Source organism: Meleagris gallopavo, chromosome 5 (genome assembly GCF_905368555.1).
Source record: "Meleagris gallopavo chromosome 5, MGAL_WU_HG_1.1, whole genome shotgun sequence".
NCBI lineage: Eukaryota > Metazoa > Chordata > Aves > Galliformes > Phasianidae > Meleagris > Meleagris gallopavo.
Window position 1 is genome coordinate 21,773,425 of NC_139408.1, and position 8,341 is coordinate 21,781,765.

At 43.4% G+C, this 8,341-nt stretch overlaps 1 long non-coding RNA gene across 1 annotated transcript; it reads left to right on the forward strand.

The window, feature by feature from the left end:
- Nucleotides 1–2,809: 2,809 nt before the first annotated feature.
- Nucleotides 2,810–7,829, forward strand: LOC109368005 (uncharacterized). Its single transcript, XR_002115639.3, has 3 exons — nt 2,810–3,005; nt 6,562–6,664; nt 6,803–7,829. It is a non-coding gene; the product is annotated as an uncharacterized LOC109368005 (long non-coding RNA).
- The last annotated feature ends 512 nt before the right edge of the window (nt 7,830–8,341 follow it).

Consider the following 8,341-nt stretch of genomic DNA (forward strand, 5'->3'; position numbering starts at 1 on the left):
TTGTTGCCTCTGTGAATCTCACAAAGCCCCTTTCCTTTCAAGGGATGTGCTGGGATCTCTTACCCATTACTACAGCCCTGGGGACACTGCTGGATTTTATTGCAGAAGGCTCTTAGCAGACCCACTGACTGCATCCCCCAGCTTAGCATGTAGTACTTTCATACTGTTCTTTTATTACTTTAAGGCTGTTCCTGTCTCTCCAGGGAACAGTGCTTCTTTGATATGAAATTGATAGCAGTGACAGCTATGATTATCATCTTCTCTTCTTTTGATAATTTATATTACTTCAGTGTTTATTCACCTGTCATGGCTTACTGATAGAGAATTTACCTCCATGTTGAGTCTGCCTTCAGTCCTTCTCCACGATCGTCTCAATCTGTTTCGAGCCAGGTTTGAAATGTAGAATGTTAGTTGAAATGGGATTTTTGAATACTCCTTTAAAATCACTGTTTTTGTATTATTATACAGAATAAATAAAAAGGAAAAAAAAAAACACACACCCAAGCCCAGAGCTAATGCAATTCCTCCAGTAGGTGGAATCTGAAAGCTAAGCAATGAGAATAACTAACACAGACGTTGAAGCCAGGTTTTACTTTGCCTAGCTTAGCCCTACAATGCAAAGGGTTCAAACCAGATATTTTTCTGGAGTTAAGTGCATATTGCAGCTGGAGGAGCCTCTGTATGCTCTGCAGAATACAGCCCAGTATGGTGAGTATGGGGGGTGCTGCTGCAGGCAAGACTGCTCCGTGATCCTGTTCCTCTATTTTTGTCTTTCTTCACGAAAATGCACCACAAATTAAATTAAAAAATGCTGAGAAGGGCAAAGAGAAAAATGCCTAGGCAACAAGGACTGAGGAGAGACTTGAGAAGGAGAAGAAGCCAGACCTGTGAAATCTGAGTCGTGCATCTTAGAGTGATTTCGAGGGGTGAGGGAAAAGACTTGTTAGAAGATTGTAAACACTTCGCAACAGTAGCCATGCGGGAGGGAATTAATCACACCCACGTAAGACAATAAAACAACAGAAAGAGCCTGTGCTAAAGAAGGAAAATTATGAGCAACCTTTGCTCTAAGAGTGGCTGAGACCTGGAGGCAGAAGATCAAGGTGCCGATACTACCACACTCCAGCTTGTGTCCCTCCTTCCCTGCTGCCCTGCACTTGCAGAGGGCTGCTGCAGGGTGAGTCCTGTTGCTGCAGGATGGCAAACTGCATGGCGGCTCTTTAAAGAAATGGATGGGAAAGACAAAAAGCAAGAAACCATCCTCTGAGGGGACATCCATTTTGCAGCAATCTGCTACCAGGCATAGACTCCCTGACAGCAAGACAGCGTGAAGGGGTTTGTCTGTCCCACCTGGCTGAAACAGGGGCACGGTGCTGTAGGCAGCTCTGCTTGCATCGGCGGCTCCAGCACTGCCTTGGAGCTGTCAGTGTGGGGACAACCTCACTGTAATTGCATCCTGCACTGCAGGGAAGGCTGCTTCCCTCGCTGTAAAGCTGTGTGCAGCTGAGGGCAGGCAGCATAAGGAGATTATCTGCCTACAGAGTTAACAGATCTCTCACACAGACTCAGCAGGTGAGTTTATCTATCCGCATTTACACCACTCAAACAGCACAGTGGTGCTCCACAGGGCATGTCCTGGCACTGTGCCTGGAGAAGCCCAGCCCGGGCATCAGTCATTGGCACTGCCATACAGGGAATCACCTTGGTCACACTTTGCTGAGTGGCAGCCTGAGCAATTCTTCTGTTCTCTCTGTGAAATGAACATGCTACAGCATCTGGGATGCAAATAAACCCTACATTCCTCTAATTAACACTTCATGCAAGACTCCAGAGCACTTGCAGGTTGTGAAACAAACACCCAAAGCTGATTTCCTACAACAGTTTGGAGACAGAACTCTTTCCAGAACATCAGCCTGAGCCATGTTGCAAGGGAGACTTGGATATTGCAGCAAATCTGTCTTATTATGAGGCATTTGTGTCCTCCCAAGTGCATTCACTTTCTTTTACTGCAGAAAAAAAGTCATAACACTATGTATGGAAACTGTTGAGTCACGGCCTAAACCACTGATTGATCACCTGAGGCAAAAACTGCGTTAGCCCTGGGAGCACAAGTGAAGGCAATTCACCTGTGTGACTGAGAGGGGTGGAGCCTGGCTGCACCTCTCCTAGACCCCATTTAAGGGGTCTCTTTCTGGAGATCTCTCCTTTTGGAGTTTTCTACTGAGAGCCTTGGACATGGGTGAGCATTTTATTTTTGATTATTGCTTTCCACCATGATAATCTTTCTGACTATAAACCTATTAAATACCATCCTAACCTCACTACTCTTCTAATCGTACATTTGTTAATTGTACACAGTCTAATAATGCTTTGGTATCCTCTGCAAAGCAGTGTCTCTGCACATGAGGTGAGGTATGCTCATTGCCCCCAGCACCATTTAATTAGTATTTATTGCACACATACCTAAGGCACTGTTCCATTACTCTGAGAAAAATGGATGATGCTGTGAGGTGGTTGTGATTGGAATTAGTCACTGATGCTTTTATTTACTTTTAAACAAATGTTTCCATGTTTTAGCATTAATATTAATGCCTTGGGTTTTATTTCACTTGCAGGAGAGAAAAGTCTTTCTGTTCTTTAGTGAGCACCAAAATAACAATTGCTTCAAGTGAATCACCTCTTTCTACACATTTAACACATGAAAAAGTCCACAACATTCTGTATGTCAGATGTCCCCCTGTGTTTTTACCTGCTGAACCAGGGAACTCTGCCTTTGAAGGTGCAGGAGCTTCCTCATGCAGCTGAGGGGTGTGGCTGCTCACAGCAGAGCAGAGGCACACCTGAGTCCCGAGTGCCCCTAAATGGAAGCAGAGGGCCACTCTCAGTAGCTATGAACACTTGTGAAACTGTAAAGCAGAGGTTTGTGTCATCTAATGAGTCTCAAGCGATCTTAATTGGCAGTTTTGAGATGTTGCTGTCTCAAAGATGCATCTGACTATGCGCAGGTAAGGCAAAGACATTTCTTATGTATTTTCTTGCTCTTCCTTCATCATTTTTAAATGACAAGCAGTGAACCTGTGCTCAGGCTGTATCTAATGAGACTGATCTTTGACTTATCTGGCATCACCTGACGGCCCCTTTTCGCCACTAGCTCTAGGTGAGAGAGGGAATGAAGTGTTTACTAAACCACTCCTTAAAGCTGCACTGTTTTCCACTAGACAGTCCTATTCCTGATATTATGTACGTGTTTTTTCTCCTTGGAATTAGGGTCTGGCCTGAAGCCACATGACAATAAGCAATAGAAAATGTTCCAAGAATAGATAGCTTACTATCTCCCCTTTGTCAAGCAGTGCCACATGGGGAACAGACAAGTTGAAAGTAGCAGCAAATTATGTAAAATGCTTGAACAAGAATTACAAGATGTGCCAGATAATGATATATTTTTTGTTTGCAGGCTTATTCAACTCTGCAACATTAAAATGAGCCTTCGATGGTGCTTTGTCCTGTAGGATGGGGCTTTCTCAGCATGTTAACGAGCCCAGCCCCATGGTGCTCCTCCACAGGGGTTGCCACCATTCTTGCTTGATCAAACCCTGCAGTCTTGAGCAGAGCCAAAGAGGCTGGGGGCTAGTTTGCTTGAACTAAAGAACTCGTAGTATGTTCTGATGATGATTATTATGTCACATGTTTGAGGTCTGACAGCCAGATCTAATGCTATCTGCATGAAGCACAGATTTCTATCCCAGTATGAGTTTTAATCCCTGAGGGGTTTTAGAGTTGGCTTTATTGATACAACATATAGGAATGTTCTTGGGACAGGTGCCACTACAACTGATAAATCTTCAGAGAGGTAAGTGACAATGCTGATGTTGCTTTCAGCTTGTGTGCTGGTCAGGAAACAGGGCACTATATTCCTGTGCTAGGACTCGGGAAGGCAGGAAGCACTTCCATCATTCTGTGTACCTCTGTTTTTCAATTATCTCTGAATTTCTGAGCTCTATTTTCTAAGGATGAGTTTTCAATATAAATATGGTTAAAAGAGTCACTGTCATAGTGAGACTAACAGTACCAGTTAACCTAATGAAAAACATTGCCTTCCCTCACAGTCCCTGCCTTGTTCTACTTATGACCCTCCTTCTTGTGGCTGATGGGGAGAAATGAGTACACAAATGGTGCCAGAACAGAGCAACCATTTTGCATTTCACATATATCACACAGCTTTATTTTTCTCTCACTTTTCAGCTGTTATCACAGCATTTATGAAAGGAAGGAAATGTGTGGATGATTTGTGGAGGAACAGAATGTGCCCTGAATAGATATGTTGGTTTTTCAGTGATTGGATGCTGCAATCACTGGAAGTTATGCAGGGCAGTCAAGTTTAAGCATTACCATTGGAGAAGGGGTGAGGAAGGCTTTATACACTGCCAGGGCTCCTTGAGCTTTGCTTTTTAAGAGGCAATAGCTGAGATCTATGTTTTATTCCAACTGGAGCAATGTGACACAATAGGCAGACTGGTGTAGAGAAGGAAAAACATTAGTGCTGAGTACCTAAAGCACCAGGTTTGCAATGCCGTTCAGCTGCCCCATCTCAGCTCTGGGGATACATCCTTCTACATGCATCAGCTTTCCTGGCCCCACAGCTGAGCCTGCTCATGGACTTCACAGGGGTGCTGATGACAGCGGTGAAGGAATGGCTGCATGACATAACATCTGGATGTTGAACAGCCTCTTGCTTTCCAAAGCATTTGTTGGGCTTTGAGAAAGGCAAATTTATCCTGCTGGGGAGAAATGAGCAATGATTTGCAGTCAGTGAGGATTTATTTGTTTAGTCTCTTCTCCCTTGGCTGTATATTTTCATGTATTCTTTCATTTTGTTTGTTTTTAAACATCAAACAACATTCACAGTCCCTCTTGGGCCACTAACAACTCCCTGCAAGTCAGGTTCTGTTACTGAGCCTGTTTGACAAAGCCACGTGCACCAGCTTCCTTCTCCATGCTCCTAACTTAAACACTTGAGTGCACAAACCTAAAGCTTCTTGTTCACAAACAGCCAGGCACGCTGCTTTGGCCGTTTGTGGCCCTCCGTGCCACAATAACTATTCTGTGCCAGCTAGCGTACAGGGGAAACCCCAGTGTGACAGAGCCTGGTCAAGGCAATTGAAATGAATATTCAAGAGGTAGTTTTTGTCAGCCAAAGGTGAAAGGCTAATTGATGATAATTAGCTTCCAAAAGCAATTATTCACATTGGTTTTGCTGCTGCTTTCTTCCCCTTGCACAACACTACATACACCACTTGCTTTCTTATGCATGAGAACAGCCACAATGGTCAAAATAATACCATAATGCCCCCCCCAGTAGCCTACAGCTAGAGTTCAGAGTGTGCAAAGCAAACAGGGGGTGCAGACTGATGCTAGAAGTCGAACCCAATTCGTGTGTGCTGCCATCAACAGATCTTTTCTCAGTTAATATGCTTGTATCTTTAAAATAATTTCTGCTTTTGAATGGTGCCCTGTGGCAATGAATATTGCAGTTCAGTTACGGTGTAGGTTAGTGCATTTTTCTTGTCACTTGTGACTATGGAATTGCAGTCCTATTTGCTGTCTTGTCCAGTTCCCTGACAAGGGCAGACTAGCTTGGATCAAGGTGCTCAGGGCTGACAACCTTTGAACACCCTGGGATGAGGATTGTTTCAAAGAGTTCCCACAGGTAATGGAGCCACAGATCCCCTCTGCAGAAACCATAGCAATTCCTCTTCTCTGTACCATTCACATCTAGTGGCATAGGCAACAAACACTGGTTTATTTTTTCTCACATCACTTCTGGACTTCTAGCTTTGAAAATGGTGCCATGGATGCCCTTTGCAGTTCTGGCATCAAGACCAACTTAAGAAGCAGGTTATATCCCAAAATACTTAGTTCAACTGTAGTATATTTACATACATTATAAGATCTGTGTGAAGGCTGGTTGTGGTGATTTGTTACTGTTCTTTTCATTCATTTGTTCTAAGAGTTTCCCTGCATCTGAATCATAGAATCAGAAGGTTGGAAAGGACCTACAAAGTCATCTAGTCCAACCATCCTCCTCCCACCATTACTATCCACTAAGCTACTAAACTGTCTCTCGTAGCACCTCCATTCATCCAATGAATATGAGCAGGTTCTGCTCAGCCCCTGTATAAAGTAACTGCTGCAGAAGCCTCCCTGAGTTCCTCTACCATAAACACTGATGTAAATCATTTATTTGGTTTTCTTTAACTGTTTCTCCCGTTAAGTATCCCTTTGGCACCTCAGTCATTTGCAGGAGCTGGTAGCTCCCCAGCAGGCTGGCAAGCTCAATCAGATCATGGCCAGGAGTGCTTTGGAGATAGAACTTCTTTTTCACTGTGCATCTTATCAGATTTTAGCACAAGGGATCTCACCCTGGGCTGAGGCTCCTGATGTTACTGTTACAGCCAATTGCTGTTATCTCCATCTAGATTTTGGAGTTGCTGCTTAATAAACAAAAAAAAAAACAGACAGACAAAACCAACAGTAAACCTCTCCGTGTCTGATGCCTTGCAGGTGCTGTATTCACACACAGCTGCTTTTGGGGGCTGTGTCCATCTAAGAAGTATTTCTCAGCGGTGATTGTAGCAGGGAAATGGCTGTGGGCTGCCTCACACAGGTATCATTTTCTTCTCTGTGAAAACAGATGGAAGCAATGCATCTGCAAGCACAAAGAGCTTTTTGTGTAACTCTCTGAATGAGCACATGCATTAGAGGAATGTGATGACAATAAACTTGCTATTATCTGCCCACACAGTCCCTGCACGCCCTGGAGCTCACAGCCAAGCCCCTTTGGCAGCAATGACACTGAGCTGCAGACGTGATTCCAGATGCAGCAATGGGACCATGTGGGAAGCGGGACGCTTGGTGCCAGCTGGGTTGGGAAGAGCTGCTCTTGCCACGAATGCTGCATAAAGATTTTGGGGTCACTGTGTCAACTGCACCTGTCAACACACCTCTGTGAAAGTGATACCAGCACATTCACAGCTTCAGAGGCAGCCTCATAAATTGCTGTGCTCAGCTCAGCAAGTTATAGGTGTTACTGCACGGACTTCTAATGAGGTATCTTATGGAAATGCATCAGAGAATGAGTTGGACCCACTATCAGAGCAGTCCATCGAGGACAGAAAGTGCTGCCCTCTGACATCAAATAAACAGCACCTGCACAACTGTTCGTATTCACAGATGAGTCCATTTTAAACTCATTCCAAGAAAGCTGAATTTGATAGTTCAAGAGCTAATTTAATGTTGTTCATGATCATCTAGCAATGGACGTTAAAAGAAGACTGAAAATACATGATAACACTGGCAAGCGAATGCTGAAATCTCATAGATTTTGCAAGACTGGAGAGGGATCACAGTAATAATTCTTCAAAAGGCTGACAGGAGAATTAACAATCTTTTTTCTTGTCTTGATTAGAAAGTAAACATAATTTACAAAATAAAGTGTACGGAAAAGAAGTTCCAGACTGCTGTCACACCATAATTGAGGTTTAACCTTTAATATCACAATGCAAAAGTTTACCTTGGCAGTAAAGTCGTCATCATTAGGTTACACAGTGCAAAGCAACTTGTACATCTTCAGCATAACACATGAGAAAAGAACGTGTAGAGTCACTGCTAGGTTTCTGAGCAGTAAATGCCATGCGGTGCTGCCAGAAGGGCTCCACCAACATCACATGTGTTGTAGGCATACACACTGAGGGCTGGATAACTGAGAAAGAATCAGAAAATTGGGATAATTGCTAGCTTTCATGAGGCAGATTATATTTCAGAAAGGATAAAGGGAAAAAAAGAAAAAACCTACTTAAGTAAAACTAGTAATTTTTTTCTGGACTTTGGGCAGGCATGCAAGTATGCACCATGTCTCGTAGATCTCTCCTATTATTAATGCATTCCAAATTTGTTTATAAGGACTTTACTGAGCTTATGTACACATAAGAGATAAGTTAAATACCAGGAATAGAGATGGTATGTCTAACTGTGCAAAAATAATTAGTCTAGAGCATGAACCCTGTTTTCTGTCAGCTCGATGGCTGTGACACGAGCAGGGTGTTGGAGCTGCTCCATACTATTCATCACTGCTGGGCAATGTCACACATTTTACTTTTCAGATTTTTACATTCACATTTCCTCATGTGTGGTGACACAGTGTCAGTACAGAAGGAGCAGTTTGGGTTATTCTATAAGTGATCTGAGCACCAGAAGAAATAAGACACACTGCTAGAACAGCTTCATCAAAGCACACCTGATAACTGAATGCATTGCCTTCAAAAGATAGCTATCCCTGAGTGAT